The sequence below is a fragment of the Macrobrachium nipponense genome, chromosome 1 (assembly GCF_015104395.2).
Source record: "Macrobrachium nipponense isolate FS-2020 chromosome 1, ASM1510439v2, whole genome shotgun sequence".
In the NCBI taxonomy this organism is placed as follows: Eukaryota; Metazoa; Arthropoda; class Malacostraca; order Decapoda; family Palaemonidae; genus Macrobrachium; species Macrobrachium nipponense.
This window is the reverse complement of record NC_087200.1, coordinates 110546814-110565274: the sequence shown is the minus strand read 5'-3', so window position 1 is coordinate 110565274 and position 18461 is coordinate 110546814. Positions and strand designations below refer to the sequence as shown.

The window sequence follows — 18461 nt, the reverse complement described above, 5'->3', positions numbered from 1 at the left end:
AAATAAAGATAGCAATATCTGACTGAATGGTATTCATGGTTGACCTTAAGGGAATAATAAAAATATAAGCAACATCTGGGTGATGCTTGAAGTTTGAAGTGACTTGCCGTGATGTCTATTTCTGCTCAGATTTATCGCAAAAACTCTTTAGATAACATAAATATTCTCTCTCTCTCTCTCTCTCTCTCTCTCTCTCTCTCTCTCTCTCTCTCTCTCTCTCTCTCTCTTTCTCTCAAGAGTGTATATCTGGATTTTGAATTTGAAAGTGGTGAAATGTCATTTGATTAAAAGTGTAATGAAAACGTCTTGTACACTGAATCATATATTACGTAATTTTTTGTATTTAGCCATTTTCTATGTTTTATTGGGAAATGAAATACTAAGTGCATTTACTTAAAATATAAACGCTGCTAATTAATATTAGTACTTACATGTGCGTATAATAAAAAAAATCATTATAACTGAACTAGTATACAGTAAGCGCGGGAACTCTGAACAGAAATATCGTTTCTTGAGAGGAAATTTCCAGAGAGCACGAAACATCAGGCGATGACAAAGTCAATTCCCGCAGTACCAGATTATGCGACGGCCGGCCGTCGGGCTGGGGAGGTCGGTCACGTGACATCTTGGTCGCTATACTCATGTGATGTCGTGACGAGAACTATCGCTTATCGTGCCTCTGTCAGTCCCTGCTTTGCTGCCTTCTGTTAAATTTCAGTTTCATTTGTCCTTGAATTGCTCAGTGCATCGGTATATGTATTATTTTGGCATTCCTTTCATCACTTGGAGTATTTATTCATCCTGCTATTTGGAAACCGGGATAGGTTTGAATCAGTTACGAGAATTTGTTAGATGAAATGGGCTTCTCAGAAGTAATTACATTCTTAATTCTTTTCATTCGTGCACGCTCGCCGACAAGTACACAGAAATACACATACAAGAACGCATGTGTATATAGGCTATATATTTATATATAATCTATACTTATAAATTAAATATAAATATATATATATATATATATATATATATATATATATATATATATATAATATATGTATATATATATATATATATATATATATATATATATATATATATATATACACACACACACATATAATTTTGTCAAAGATATCTAACAGACAAAAAGAGATTCCTTGAAGAGAACTAGGTTTAGGTCGAATGCTTCCGCAGAATGTCGACGGTCGATAGGAAGAGCCGAAAGCATTGCCCTTTGCTGACATTTATTCGCATTTGCGTATGCAAATGTTGTCAGTAATATATATATATATATATATATATATATATATATATATATATGATATATATTATATATATATATATAATATATATATATATATATATATATATATATATATATACATATATATATATATATTTTAGAGAGAGAGAGAGAGAGAGAGAGAGAGAAGTTTGCCATCCTTAAGGAATTTAGGCAATGATCACGTCTCATTAGGAGAGAAAACAACTAGGTAACATTTGACACTCTAACATGAATTATTAAATATACCTATAAGCAAACATACGTAGACTCATGTATGTATTATACCATAATATTACTAGATAAAGTTTGCAGTTGGCAGTGTCGTTAAAGGAATGCCTTTCCTCAATCAGTTTCTTTAGCCGGCGAGACTTTCATTCATACAAGGGAGTCCAGTTCGACCGGCCTTTCAGGTGACCAATAATAATTCATCGATCTGTCTCGTTCTTCGGCTGGAGTTCTGCATTATTTACTATCCGTACCTCTTAAGGTTCTCTGTGCTACGGACTTGAACGTTTGGATGAGGTGAAACTTCATTTAGTTGTGTTTGTGATTAAAAATGTTAGTGACATTCGTGACAAGATCGAGGTAGAAACGTATGTTTTGTCTTTGACTGTTCTGGGTGGAAAGAAAGAAGGGGAACCCGCGTAGGCCTTCCCTGGTCGAAGACGTTGGCAAGAATTCAGGAAAACTGATTCAACCTGGTTCTGATACAGGATGCGAAATATTGTGGGCAAAAGAATTCTTGTGTAAATTTCATTGGTTTGGTTTCTGTTTATCTGTTTTTTTTTTTTCTTCTTATATATAGTGATGGCCACCAGAATTGATGGCAGAACTTGTGTTGTGAGCTCAGAGCAAACGCCTCCGCGTTGCCAATCAGAGTTTCCTGTCTACTCTTTCTTCGTGGAGTAATTCAACCTCAAGATGTGTTCACGTTCGTAAACACTCCCAGTATGGGTAGTTATACAAAAACAGTTTTCTCGTGATTACTTCCTCTTGTCCAGCGAAACTAACATCTGTGACATTCTAACGTTGCTTTTGTATGGTTGTGAAGAGTCTCAAAATCAACTTGGCCTCCATGATAACATTGAGTAAAAAATGTCTGTCAAGAAGATTTCACAGGGAAGTTTTATTTTTTCCAAGACCGCGCCCTTCCTTTTGTTATTTCGGTATAGATATACTATATTTATTTTACTTTCTTATTGATATTTATTCAGCCGTATGTGTGCGTGATTCCGTACATAAGAATTGATTAGTGAACTCCATCGGCACTTTACTCGCTGTAAGTAGAGCACCTTGAGGCAACCATACCTGTTAGGAACTCATAAAGCATTGGAAACCCCTCAGGTTAAGGCAAAATATGTTTCATTTTCTGGTTCATACTTAATCATAACTCTACGGACAGTTTCTGGACTTAGCCTGTAGGAGATATTTGCAATATGTAAAAGATGGTATAAAGGGAAGTACGATGTTTTTATTTGCCTTGTGGTGTAGTGTTGCTGTTTTGTGGCAGATAGCCAGCAAACATAGAACATCAAGACCATCTCGTGTGAATCTTGAAAACCTAATTTAAAATGTGTTAAAGAAAGTGTGTATGAAATATCAGATTCAAAATACTCTATTAGAATTAGAGGACAATTGGAAATATAGCACTCTTTCTACAAATAGTTAAGTTGCATTTTCCAATGCATGAGATGCTGACACTTCGGGCAAAGGCTTCTGTTTCATGAAAGCCAGAAAGAACGGGGTCGTACTGAGAGGTCAGAAATGAAATTTTCAAAGGAAGCAACAGGTCAAAGTTCACGGTAGTTATAAGGTAAAAGAGCAAAGTTTGTGGCAATTTTTACGGAGAAGAATAAATCTAATTTTTTTCTGTACTCGGTTTTTCTCATTGGAGATCTGTGCTCCAGAATGGCAGTACTGCCTTCTCAGTAATATTTCAGGAAGAGGCTGCTAGCCCCATTCCCTTTGCCTAGATCCAGCAGGTACTGCCACCCATTTACAGCTGGATAGACTGAAGAGCGGTAAGCCGTGAGTAAAACGGACTTTGCAAGCGAAAAACCTATCACTGTGTATGTATATATATATATATATATATACTATATATATATATATATATATATATATATATATGTGTGTGTGTGTGTGTGTGTGTGTGTGTGTGTGTGTGTGTGTGTGTTTACCTGTTTACTTGTTTGTTTTGTGAATGAAATTATGTTTAATATTCATTATAAAAAATGTAATTCCATTATTTATATTATACACGAATGTATACAAAGGTGCTTTTCATCAGGAAGCGTTCTCCCTCGAGACGCTTCAGATAAACGACAGAGGCCTCCCTCACTGCCCATTTAACCTCCAAAGAGCTCATCTGCACGAAAGTATCCGCTGTTCTTACTCGTAAGGTTTGTAGGATTTGAAGTCACTTTGAGCGAAGCTTCTTGTTATTTGACGATGATCATACGTACTTTGTGACTCTTCTAATCTGTAGCTAATAATTGGTGACTCTTGTTTCTATTTCTCTTTGCGGTATGTTCAATTTGATATACATTTTGCCTTCATATTTTATGTAATGGGGATTAACATCCGAAAGATATTGGTTGTCTCTTGGTGTGGCCTACCACCTAATGAAGTTGATGGCTAAATTATGTTTCCAATACAAATTTATATGTGCATATATATGTATTTATATGTATATATATATTTATTTAATTCATTCTTATTAATAGAGGTACGTCAGCCATGCTCTCGACGGTTGGGCCACACCTCTTTTTCATTGCCACCTTTTTCGTGTTCGTGAATTGTTGTTTGATCTGGAGAAGGACATTCATTGACCAGTCCCGACGGCCTTCTCAAGAAAACATTATAACTGCATAATTGATGCCAATCTTTTTTTCCATTTTTTTCATTTCCTTTATCTTGCTTTTATTTATTTTTATGTAGAGGTCTTTGGATATCATGTGCCATTCTTTCTAATTTTCTAATTGTAAAAGAAAGAATAGATTTTAAATGTATGACAGGAATAAATCTAAACGTTTTAGAATTATTTACTGAATGGAAAAACTGTTATCAAAACTGAAAAATTTGTATCGTTCATTAAAAGTGTTACGACGGGACAAATATTTGTTTGAATATATTAATGTTAGTTTACAACCAAATAAAATTAATTGTCTAATATGTCTTGAGTATTTCCTTTTCATTGTGTGATTTGCCGGTGAAAGTACTAGAAAGCAAAGAAGTTTATTGAAATCCTTTGATTTTTCAGGAAATAATGCTCCTCCATTCAAAATTCTGAAAGCGACCAGTCATTTCAAGAGCAACTTTGTTCTGCAATTCCCTTTACCCCCGAGTTAAATGGGTTGGTTTTATGGGTTCCGTATTCCAGCAAATTCATCTGTTTCCTAACAGGAAACAAGATGATATCAGCGTTCTGTTTTCATAAATTGCCACGTTCCTTTAAAGAGTCCTCCATTAGAGTGGTGCGATGTCTTTAATACAGCGTGACACATGGCAGACAGACAGACAGACAGACAGACAGACAGACATCTGGCAGTCATCGGTCACGGCGGGAGAGCGCGAGGCAGCATCTCCTTTAGGGCCATCTCAGGCCAGTCAACTTTTGTGTGGTGGAGGCGCGTTTGTACCATTGCAGGAGGCCGCTTACCGAGCATTGCCAAAGAGGTTATTAAGATGGGGCCCTTGAGCGAGCAAACATTCGGCATGCGGGTCTTGAGTGAATACACCCTTGAGCGAGCATGACGCCAAACTGTCTCGTCAGTCCCACTCAACGAGCATAACGCTGCTTGGGCTATGATAGCAGCCGGACTTCCTTCAGCGGGGAGTCAATAGAAAGGATCTTTCCTTAATCCTCTTTCACCTCCCATATCCTTCCTCGACGCCTTCTCACGTTGCGATTAGAAGGCATTTCATTCACAGCGGCACATCAAAGGGGTTGTCTGCTCTTCGAATTTCACCTAAACGGACTTCAAAGGTCATCGCTTGAGTGGTTTTTAAACGGTGCAAATACTCGGTTTTGTTTATTTGTTTCTCCTCTCTCTCTCTCTCTCTCTCTCTCTCTCTCTCTCGTTAATTGGCCAGATGATGTGTCTTCGGATTTAAAGGGAATATGTGGTTTTTTGCTGGGTCAAATAATAATCCTTATCAAGCATCTTAAATGCTCAATCAAGTTCACGATTTGGGTGAAATCAGTACATAGTCGTCTCATTTATTCATTAGCATTACTATGTAAAAGAATCAGAGGAGTCAATGTCACGATGATTACAAATCCCGCCTTTAAATTTTATTATCAAGCATCATGAAAACGGCTTCTGCAAGTCCTCTTTAAGGGAGAACAGTATGGTAAAGAAAGGTTAGAGACAAGGAGGGAAAGAAATAAAGGAAAATATCTTGGCTCGTATTACCTTCATTTCCTCTTATCAGCGAAGAACCGACCGCGGTGACCAGTTGTTTTTCTAATGGAGATGCCGTGTAATCAATCAATGCCTTCCGGTTCTGGCGTGAAGGAAGGAAGACTTTTGTATCATGTTTTTTTACAATTTTTTATTATTTGCTGTCTTCAAAATATATCTTCTTGTCTCGTTTAGACACCAGGTAGCACAAGAGGATTTTTACACACTACGATGTTTATATATTTTCGCTAAGGACTAGTAAGTCGTTCAAACGGTGCTTGGTGAAAAAAACATACCACAAGAAATATTGATATACAAGACTTTCTTCATAAAATAACGGGAACGTTATCCCTGTAAATTCCGAAAACATTTATCAGAGAGAGATGAAAAACCATCCCGGATTATTGTAAAAAGTGTATATTTGCTTTCGGAATTGATGAAAAGACTGTGCCGAATGGGGAAATAACCTTTTTTCTTCCCCCAAAGTGAAGGCATGGTTTCTGATCTCTGAGTAGTGGGAGACACTTACTCCTCGAGCCAGTTTGATGAGGCTCCATCTTGGGGTGATGATGAATATGTTTCTTAAACTGGAAGTAAAGAGAAACCTGCCTCCTGAATAGGACGAACATTCTCATCTGGGACTGATGAAGGACTTTTTCCCCTTGCACCCTGGCCAAGTTCTCAACTTAAGTGCGGGAACGTGCTTCTCGATATGAGAGAGAGTTCTCTTCCTGAAGCGAAGGGAACATGCCAAATAAACTGAAACAAGAATTCTCATCATGACATGATGAGATCAGGCCCCTTACATCGAAACAATAACATTTTTCAGCCCGAGGAGGTGAGAACATGACAAAGTGTACCGAAGAATTACGCCAAATTTTCCATCTCGGGTTATGGAGAACCAGTTTGAATATTTGTCCATTCTCTCTCTCTCTCTCTCTCTCCTCTCTCTCTCTCTCTCTCCTCTCTCTCAAAATTGGAGCATTAATGATCAGATATTTACTTTTTCCGCGAAGTTATCAGAATTTTTGTGGCACTTACCCGTTCGTTGAAGGTCAGAGGCCCTCAATTATTAAAGGTCAAGAGAGTTTGACCTTATCGTGAAAAGTCGTCACGTCTTATTGTCATTGGGTTCATTTCAGAACTTTTGCCTTCAGGAGTATGAAAGCGGGAAGGTGGGAGGAGGGTAGCGCATAGGCGGGTGAGGTATGTTAATATCGAATTGCGTCTCCCTGGCGACGGATACCCTTCATATTGTTTAAGCGAAGGCCAATGGAACGGGCATCGTGATTAGCTTTTCTATCCTAGGCCTATAGGCATAAGGAAAATGAGACAAATAGAAAGAGAGCTGAGACAGTAAGGCCTAGCCATCGAGGAAGCTGTAAAATGAACTCTTCTTTTTAAGCTATTGTGAGTAAGGCTCACCACAGAAATCCCAACTGGAATAGAATCCTGGTATAGGGCGCTCCCGGAATTCAGATTCCCTTCCCTGTGACCGTCTTTGAGGAAAGTACTCCAGTGCTAAACCTAATCTCTTTGATACTAGAAAGACCTCTCCCTCTCTCTTTCCTCCTCCTCCTCCTCCTCCTCCTCCTCCTCCACCTCCTCCTCCTGGTTTTCAGCTGTCATGTGGAACTTGTGCTCGTTGCAGTCTTTAATTGGAGTACTGTTAAGAATAAAGTTTCTTCAATATTTGTGTTGGTTTTAACTGTAGTAACCGTTATTTTTTCTTTGACCTCTTAAATTAAAGATCTGAATTGCTTTCATTTAATGGGTATTGCTTCCCTTGATCACGTTTATGTTAAATAATTCTTGGGTTCTCTGTCTATAATTTTCTGTTACTATCAACTTATGGGTTTTCCTTCTCCCCACAGTAGATTTTACACTAAACAAGATCCTGGGAGGTTTTTCTGGTTTAGTAAAACATTAATAGATTATTCCATTATGCAAGCAGCACATAAGTAGGTTGTACCGTAATTAAGAAACGGACAATCAGTTTTCCCCAAGTAACTAGGAGTCTGGTCTACTTAAAATCATATGAACAACTATATTAGATAATTATGCCAGTCGTCATCAGAAATGGACTGCTATTCCTCTCAAATTCAATGTAATTCTACTGTGGTGTTTCTTTGTTTCAATTGCTTACAAATATGGCTTCTTGCCTTATTTGTAAGCGTGTAATGTTGTTGTGAATGTGTTCCAATTTCATCTTTAAGATGAAGATCTCCATCATTGTAGTCGAAAGCAATACCAGTTGGTATCATTGTTAATGGTTTACTGTTTTATATAAATATAATGTCTACGTAGATAGAAAGATGCACTCATGAGGAAAAACGGCAATATCGGCCATAAGAATATTAACAACAAGAGTAATGTTTGTCATTCTTGATATGCTAGCAAGCAAATTTACCTAATGGATATGAAATCATATGTTGCATATTACCCAATATCCTGGTAGCATCAGAGCCTGTTTTCCCATCTCTTCATCTCTACTGCACAAATTTAAGGATTTGGTCTTAATGCAATAATGGTGTAATACTACGATGAAACATAACGAAAACGAAGAAAGGGTACTCGGTTCCTTTTAAGCTCTTCCGTTCGTGATTGGGCTTTTGATGTTATGAAGGGCAAGCGAACCCTGTAGCAACACACGCGCGCGAACACGAACACACACACACATAATATATATATATATATATATATATATATATATATATATATATATATATATATATATATATATATACGTAGTAATGACATTCTGGAAAACATATGAAAAATAATACATGTTATACGACGAAAGTTGAATTTTACCAGATCTATGGAATATAATAGTTATTTAGAAGCCCTTATTAATGGCTTACAGATTACAATGTATGTATTGTAGTCTGTTAGCCATTATTACGGACTCCTAAATAAATATTATACTCCACAGATCTGGTAAGATTCAACTTTTGCCACATAACGTGTATTATTTGCATATGTATCATTTTTATAATAATTTTCTTGTAATATTTCTCCCGTTCTCAAAAATGTTATAACTGCCTTATTCCCTGAACATTTTTTCCACTGTATATAGTTTAGCAGAATATTTTAGTAAATGCTTATTTTATGATTCTGTTCCTTTAAAGGAATCCTAACTTTTTATGTCCATGCAATCGTCTGTAATTGATGTTACCCATCTTTTCCTTGCAAGTTTAGTTCACACTTTCTCATTCCCTCTTCCTCTTCCAATTATTCGCTAGATAAGAGTTGTATGAGTGCTTTCAATTGCCCTTCCACAGAACACAGCGTATATCACATTTACCAGTTCGAATGATATTTCCATGTCTGGTTTGATTTCTTAAGTGACAGCACTTCTCAGAAGTATGAGCTTAGAATAAGCATCTGTAGAGGATACCGTATACTCGAAAGGATCGCTCTCTCTCTCTCTCTCTCTCTCTCTCTCTCTCTCTCTCTCTCTATATATATATAATATATATATATATATATATTAATTATATATATATATATTTCTATATATTATTATATACTATTTATATATATATATATATATATATATAAATATTATTTATAATATTTCTATATTATTATATATATATATATATATATATATATATAATTATCTACTATATATATATATATATATATATATAATATATATATATAATCTAATATAATATATATATATGTATCTATATACACTGAGGGGAGAGAGAAGAGAGAGAGAGAGAGAGAGAGAGAGATCAGTGCTTGACAGATCACAGACTAAGTTGTCAGAAAGATTTACCACCTGAAATTCTGAAGGCGGCGCTTGACGATCAGCCTTAGTTGAAAGTGTGCGTCGATCCATTCAGCAATATAAAGAAAACTAATTAAACGCTAAATACAACATAAATAATAAGTTTCATAAAGAAAATGGTTCGAATGTCGTATAACGGCTGACCGAAAATCAAACACAATGAACCGAACGCCAGCTAATTAGGCGTCTGTATTACCAACTAAAAGACCTACTATAAGACGAATGTAATTCAAGGGACAAATAATTGATGACTGCGCTGCCTAAGAATCATACCACAAGGAAAACGACCAGGAGACAGGATACATAGCAAACATCAGAATTTTGACTTTTGATCGAGAGGAAAATCCTCATTTAGGCAAGAAGCAATCTCAGGAAAACCACGTAGGTCACCCTATGCATGTCATTTAAGAAAGGGCAGACCACGTGAAAATTCGTCACGAGGCAATCAACAGAAAATCAGCTTACATGCGAACAAGAGAATATTGAGCCCCTCATGAAGATCCTTCGGCAGCTCCGCCACGGAAAGATCGTGCAAAAGGCAGATAGCATGAACAGCAATCAAGTTGCGGATCAAAATACAGACCGTCGAAGATCAACTCAAAGTAAGACCTCTCAAGTCTGCCGAAGACTTGAGAGAATAAGGATTCATCATCAGCATTCCTAGAGGAAAATAACCAAAAGCTTTATGACGGTTAACCAGAAGTCAGACCACATGAAGACCAAGAGTTCTGGTGGACGTGGCTAACGACATACCCCACCCCCCTACTCTCTCTCTCTCTCTCTCTCTCTCTCTCTCTCTCTCTCTCTCTCTCTCTCTCTATTGATCAAGCCGAAAGCATTGAGGGAAGCCACCCCAGTAACAAGTAGCGTTTGTGTGCATGTGTGTAACAATCACGGATGGTTGGGTAAATGGACATTTGTGAATGTTCTGGAAGCATGAAAGCCGTGTATGGAATTCCAAGGGGAATGCGTACACTTAGCTGTGTGTGTGTGTGTGCAGCAAGCGTGAATGATTTGTTTGCTCGTTTTTCAGAGATAAATACGCGGACGTGTATGCGGTAAAAGGAGATATATTGTTTACGTTCTTGAAAAGGCCTGTCAAGAGTAAGTGCTGTAGCCGAATTGTTTCGTAGAGGAAGATGTGTCTTCGGTATGCGACTATCACTGCACAGCGCAAAGTATCAGTTAGGGGGAATCATAGAAAACAGAGTAATTGAAACGTCTGGGATGGATTTTAGTGTGCACACTTCTAGTGGTTTCTTTTGTTATTGAATTAGCGTAGGTGATGAACCCAACTCCATTATTCCCACGATCAGAGGTCTCTAGAGAGCTAGTTATATTTTTTCTTCTTTGATATAGAAATTCCGTTTAGTAAAATTTTGCTGTATTTGTATTGAAATTGTGAAGTAGTGATTGTTACAACCAATTGTTTTAGGGTTTAGGAGAAAAAAGGCAGCTAACCCAACAAGTCCTTCCCTAACGAAGGCTGAGCTACTCAAACCTCAACTGGCTGTCAATAACGAACTTGGCAGCTAAAGTAGTATGTACTTGCACAGGCTGTTATTGTACCTACCCCATGGTCAGAAGGTTTTTTGAAATTCTTATATGAAATATCTTGTTTTCGTGTTTACATAATATATGTCCAAGTGTGAAATGTCAAATACCTGGACCATTTTTATTTGTTTTTTTATTGTAACAAAAATACCACCAGTTTTAAATTTTACCACCGACAGCATAGTTTACGCTTATCAGTCATGTCCTACTGCAATTTAGAAATAGACATGTGTAGAATACAGTTCTCTTTTCTCTTATATTTCTCGTTCTTTGAAAAAGACGTCATTTGCATGAGCAGTATGACCGTCCAATGTTTATGGGCGTTTTACAAAAGATTGTGAAGGCCTACGAACAATGTGGAAGCTATCATTATCATTTAACGAGTGCTGTATACGTAGAATCTAGTTGTAAATATATATATATATATATATATATATATATATATATATATATATATATATATATATATATATATATATATGTGTGTGTGTGTGTGTGTGTGTGTGTGTGTATATATATATATGAAGTAATAAAAGTCCACACTTATGTAAAACTGTGTTTTAAAAAAAATCAGTACGGCTGATGAGGTCTACTGATCAAGTAGAGGAAAGCTCCCGTCTTTTAAGAATTTTTGATACACATCTTACATAAGTGTGGACTTTTATTACTTCAAAATATTCCAATCACGTTATTGTGATTTATTATATATATATATATATATATATATATATATATATATATATATATATATATACATACATAAATTTAATTTAAATCACGAAAGATGAAAACTTAGCTCATGCAGAAGTATCCTTTTGTATTGTTAAAAGTCGGTTATATCTACACGAGATGTAGCATACTGTGATTTTTGCCCCATTTGTTGTTAAATTTCTCACGAGGATAACATTTGATATTGAGATTGTGTCAAGGATACATTTAAACGAAATCCAAGTGTAACATTTTTAGGAAGCTTGTTTGATGGACTAATTGAGAATCGAACCAGCTAATATGATCATTTTGATTTGGCCAACGATATGAAGATGCTCAGTCTCTCTCTTCTCTCTCTTCTCTCTCTCTCTCTCTCTCTCTCTCTCTCTCTCTCTCCTCAAAATGAGGCGTGTTATTTTCAATTATGCGTAATTTACATTCTCCCATTTTTCTAGAATGTGTTTATTCCTTATGAGTATATATTTTTAAGAAAGGTAAGTGATTAGCTATCTTTTTTCGGAATAAAATACTTCAGTCGTATTGTATCTGTAAAGATATGAAAGCATGATATATATCCATACAATATATATTATATACTATATATATATATATATATATATATATATATATATATATATATGTTTGTATGTATGTATATATGTTGTATATGTATATATATGTATATATATATATGTACTATATATAATATGTATATATACTATATATTATATATATATTGTGTGTGTGTGTATTATAATGTGTGTATTTATAGGAGATTAGTAAGTTTGTTGCAGTACTGAAAGTCCTTCTGTATAGGTAAACGTAGGAGCTATTGATGCGGAAGAACACGAACATGGGGTCATACACGATTCAACAGTTAAAGTGTGAATGTGACTGTGACTGGTGACTCATTTCTCTCCTGAGGCACGCCTTGCAAGTATTGAAAATATGTTTATGGAAATATATATATATATATATTATATATATATATATATATATATATATATATATATATATAACACGTAACTACCAAGATGTTATTTTCTTGACCCCGGCAAATATTGATAGCCATATGTAGGTGGGTGGACTGATGGATGGTAGTCTGTTTGCAATCCACGCACCTAGAAAACATGAGCCGAAGCCGTACCACTCATTCACACACACACACACACACACACACACACATATATATATATATATATATATATATATATATATATATATATATATATATATATATATATATATATGTGTGTGTGTGTGTGTGTGTGTGTGTGTGTGTGTGTGTGTGTGTAAATAATGTATATACGTATATTCATATATATATATATATATATATATATATATATATATATTTATATATATTTAAATATATATATATATATATATATATATATATAATATATATATATATATATATATATATATATATATTGTTATGTATGGTTGTGCATGTTAGTATGTGTGTTTGTGTAAAACTTGTTGTTTTTAGTCCCATCATGTAATAATATGGAATTGCAGTTAAAATCTCGAAATTTAGTAGAGACGGAAAGTAACGTTTTTGGTATCTAAAAACGACTTGAGTTATGAAATACGTGACAATTCGAATGACTCTGAATTTTGTGATGACGGTGATATGTTGGCCTAGATGGTACGGGTGAGGTTGCAGTGCTACACTGTTAATTACAACTGAATTATTTGAATGATCACATATTAATAACCGAGCCCTTTTTGATGTTGCAAAAGCTAAGTACAACAGTCCCATAAACTGAAGTATAAGCGACGGGATCACATTAATTTACGATATGACGTCAGATATATGAAGTATATTGACATTCAACTATGACATCACAAGATGTTTTTCATCAGGCATTTGGTGAAGATATTTACGTCCCATATGATGTCATTATGTTATGCTGACATTGAAGATATGACGATTCATGCGTGATTTATAAAGATAACATGGTTTCAGTTAATCGATCTGTAAGGGATAAACATTCTGGGAAAAATGACCTAAATCAATTTCAGAATTGAGTAATAATGTTTGTCTGTCAGTTTACTGAGCCAGAGTTCGGTGGTAAGTAGCCAGTGTAGTTAATGGGGCTTGCATCGTTGAAGTTGGGTCCAGAATTAGTCATTACCGCCGTAATGATTAAATTTGCGGTTGTGATCATTAGGGGTAATGTACCTAGATTAAGCGTAGCGGGGTTGTTCCAGAGTCATTTCAGTTTGTGCTACATTGGTTGTACCGTCGATTATACTATTATTGTTATTATTTCGGTACTCTTAATACTGATTCGTCCTTTAAAAATGATCAGTAAACAATGTGACAAAATCATTATAAAGACGCAATTTTTGTCTGGGATTTTTGCCATAGCGATATATTCTTTCACTCACAGACATGAATATGTAAATGTATATGTATTTATATATATATATATATTATATATATATATATATATATATATATATATATATATATAGGTATGTGTAGTATATATATGACACAAATAAAGTAAATAAGAGAGCCACACGCACACACAAAGGAGCGCAACCATAAACCATTTCCTCGGCGTTTTCAGATTAATTTGAACACGTATGCAGAGCCAAATTCCAAAATGGCGAAAAAGAAGTCATAAAAAAAGATCGGATCGGAAGCCATTCATACCTTCCAAGCAGCAAATTATCCGTCGCCTCTTTCACTGGTCACACCCTCTTCCCTCTTCCCTTCCCACAGTCCGCTGCTTTTTTCCCCATTTGCAAAAATTCTGCTTTCAGAGAACACGATGTAGTTTAGGTCTCCCCAAGGAGATTTTGCGGCTGGTGTTTCATGTGTTTATATCTCTATTCTTTTCTCTGTTTTTTTTTTCAGAATTAATTAGAACAGAGTATACAAACAAACGTCTTTGCTTCTAGTGTTCGTGTGTTCCTGGGTTGCTGATTTACTGCTTGCTTTTGAGGACTTGCGGTAATATTCTGCCGTTCAATTGTAAATTTCCTGTCTTTTCCGTCTTTTTGTATTGCACTTGGGCATACTCGTGTCGCCAAGCAGTTGTATTTTAGTCATTAGCTCACTGATTTACTCGTTCATTTCTATCAGTAACTTCTCGTTCTGCGACATTGTTTTTCTTCTACGTCAGGTTATGGTTCAGTGGCCATGATCTTCGAAAAAAAGCACAGCACTCAATTGTGAACTGATCATAAGACCTCAGACAGTTACTGAAGTCACAAGAGGTTATTATCAATTTGCTAACTGCAAGAATAAAACAAATGACTAAATTATTGCACATATATGCTCGAACGAGTATAAGGAAAGAGAAAAGGGGTGATTACGAATGAGAATTAGAAAATGGACATAAATACCAACTCTTTCTTTTTCCTGCAAGAATTGACAATTCAGAGCACTGCTTAGTCCCACCACCACATACAATCATGTAAACATGTCAATGCCTGCATGTGCATATGTTCATATATACGCAGATGCAAATGTTGACGTTTTCATGTACTATATACAAGCGTTTGTTTTGTTTTAATAGTTGTTAACTGCTGTGAGCATAGTGTAACATCAGCAAGCCGGGAAGTATTCGCCTCACTGATCTGGAAAAGCAATAAACAACGGGATTTGCAACGCGTTATTGAAACGTTGTTGACAATTTACCGACCTTTGCTGAAACCTCATTGTTTACTGATTACAACACAACATCAAAGCATTACCTCCAATACCAATGAAAGTCTGGAGCTGTGAAAATAACGCTTGGCTACTTCGCGCATGGGAGCATCGCGCAAGCCCATCTTGCAATTGTGGAGCGACACTTTTCATTTGTCATTTGTCATCCTTCTGTCACTATTCACTTATTTGGCTGATCTCTAATACACTTCCGAAAGCCACTCAACGGAGGTATTCACTGGGGAGGCTAACTACTGAAACAAGCGCAGGTTTATGAGTTCATCTCTACATCCTGTTTGAATAGAACACCTGACGCCAAGTCTGTGGTAGATTTTAGCTTAATCATTAAATATACTGGCTGCCGTTTCCTGTATTGCTAAACCTTGTGGCTGTGCCAGAGTAATTAGACATATTATTATCATTATTACAAACGCAAACGTATTTGTTTGTGAAATAATATACATTGCCGTCATATTCATTATGAATACTTTTAGATCTATGGATATTTATTTATGGCACACATATGAAATTCAGTTTGGAATGTTGGCATATACTATGGCATCCATCACGAGAACGTCAGTCAACGCGGTATATTTCTGTGTATCCTTAGTATTGTGGTACTTATAAACATGTGACTGAATAATTTCATAATACTTGTAATAAAATTTAAATAATATTAACTTTTATAAATTACTCTAATGAAATTAGTTGTCGAAATTATTCCAGTAACGGTGTCTAAAATTATTATTGAATAAGTAAATATTCAATTATTAATATACGTATGTATGTATTTATTTTTAGATATATTTTACCAAGTTTTCAGCAGTTTCCATATATATTTTCTAATGTGTGCGAGTAATATACAACTTTAGAAACTTGAACCATTTGTACTGACATAAACGACGCTCATTATCTTGAATTATTATTATTATTATTATTATTATTATTATATTATTATTATTATTATTATTATTATGTGCCATAAAAGTCAGTTACTTGATTAAACAAGGAAATGCTCCGTTTTAAAGTGGTAAGAAACACAGCAAGAGAAGACTTAATAGAGCAAGAGAAAATTCCGTATCGCAGATGTCTGTTCTGTGAATTGCATCTCTTTCTCATTTGAGCAGGAAAAGACGCAGGTTTGTGGGAAACTAAAAGAATGCGCCATACAGTGAAAGATTCTAAATAGGATTGATTTGTTACCGCCCCCGCGGGGAGCACCTCCCCCCATCCCCCTCCCCCTCCCCCCCCCTAGGGAGTTGCTAGCTACAGAGCATAGAGGTATGTGGTCATCATTTGCTTAATGGGTCTTATTATTTCAGCCACCTGGTTAATCTATCAACGGACGAGGTGATGAGGAAGATGGCCACAGTTGTGATGCCATTTTGATGACGATTATGGTAACGATTGTGTAGGTTTTCGTAGCACTTGTCCATCATACATTGATATCGCTGTGTTATGTTTGGCAAAAAAAAAATCCTCTCTGATATATGGTTTGTAAAATGATATTGAAAATGTAACCAGAAGCAACCTAGTCATGTAGTACGTTTAGTGAGTCGCAATAAAATGGCCAGGAAGTTCCACGAGCATTTTGTTATGTAGATTACACTTATGTAGCAAAGGACGTGTTCTCTAGTGTAATCTGCTCAGAAGCTAATCAGTGACCTCTAGCCTAGTTAATCTAAATAGTGAACAGCGAGTCTAGCCTTTCGACAGACAGCAGATGAATGATAACGTTAGTCATGAGTCTTATTGCTACTGTATTTTGTCACCTTTTTTGTTTTTCATTGATCTCGGGCTTAAATCTGTCCTTTACTCGTATTTACATACTACTTAGTGCACAGGAGAGAAGTTGAAACTAAGAGAATGTTCTCCCTGATAACATGTTTACGTGAAGAGTCGTAACGTCGGCAATATTTGGATTATTTTTATTTACCTCTTTCTGAAGGTAATCGCTGCGTGTTATGTAACAGAGTTGGAGTAGGCCTTCTCGGGTCCCAATATCACGGGCTGGCCGCCAGTGCAGTATGGCACTACCTAATACCTATGGGGTTGCGAATGCGATTGTTTTCTGATACCGTTTTCTGTGCTTGACTCTAAACACTGGGAGCATCTGGCAAAATTAGAAATAATTGTTTTGAGTTCAAGAAACAGAAATATCCCTTTGGATTGTAGTCAATTTCCCCGAGTGCCATCTGCCAATATGGTGGTTGGGAGGCACAGCTGATAGCAGTCGACCGAACCCGTGTGGTTGGCGGGCTAAGAAATACTCGGTCCCACAGTTCCCTTTCCAGGATGATTTTCCAGATGAAACCCTTTTCCAGAGGGTTTCTTCTCGACACTGACACCTACACTGGATGAACACTTACCTGTTTAGCTTTTTGGAGAGGAGTTAAGAGTGATCCGTGAGTTTAAATAAGTTCGCAATCGACAGAGAGATCGCTTACGAGTCCATGCTTAGTGTCCAGCCGCCTCAAACTGCACTGGAAGAAGATGGGGGGAGGGGGAGAAGCGTCACTCGCCGGGATCAATAGCTTCTGGCCCCCTCACAAAAGGCCTCCTCCTCCTCCACCACCACACAGACACACAGACACACAGGCACACACACTCAGCGATTTGCTCAGACGAATCGCACTTAGCGCTTTGCTAACCGGGTGTGGCCAGCGTTATTCGCCTCCAAGAAATTCCTTTTTCTCTGGTGTCAATCGAGAGATGCTGCTCACTGCAAGGCAACCTATTTGTCTAGCTGACTGCCGCTCGGAACAGCAGGAGGTCGTGCTGGGTTATTCCAAGACCAGTAGCCTACATATCGAGCTGTGTAAAACCCGCTGTGATTGGACAACTCCATGATCAATGCCGTGTTTAAACCAATGGCAGCGTCGCTTCCATCCACCGGGAGTAGGCAAAATCGATATACAGAGCCAGGGAATGGGTGCCAGAGAGCCGTGTACGCAACTCCAGCTTGGCACTCTGATCAGAAGTCGTACATTTTGTACGTCTGGACTGTTTCCTCCAGAATATTTGACCTCTTCGTCCCTT

General features: G+C 36.5%; 1 protein-coding gene across 20 annotated transcripts in view; it reads right to left on the bottom strand.

Moving 5' to 3' along the window:
* LOC135219556 (synaptotagmin 1-like) overlaps positions 1 to 18216 on the bottom strand; it is a 175872-nt gene extending 157656 nt beyond the window's left edge. For 7 of the 20 annotated variants that reach the window (XM_064256418.1, XM_064256417.1, XM_064256419.1 and 4 more), the window contains exon 1: positions 17792 to 18214. The gene's annotated coding sequence lies outside the window, so the exon portion shown is untranslated. Of the gene's footprint in view, positions 1 to 17791 lie in introns of all 20 variants that reach the window. The other 13 variants (XM_064256412.1, XM_064256415.1, XM_064256423.1 and 10 more) reach the window with 5 other exon arrangements.
* Positions 18217 to 18461: the final 245 nt, after the last annotated feature.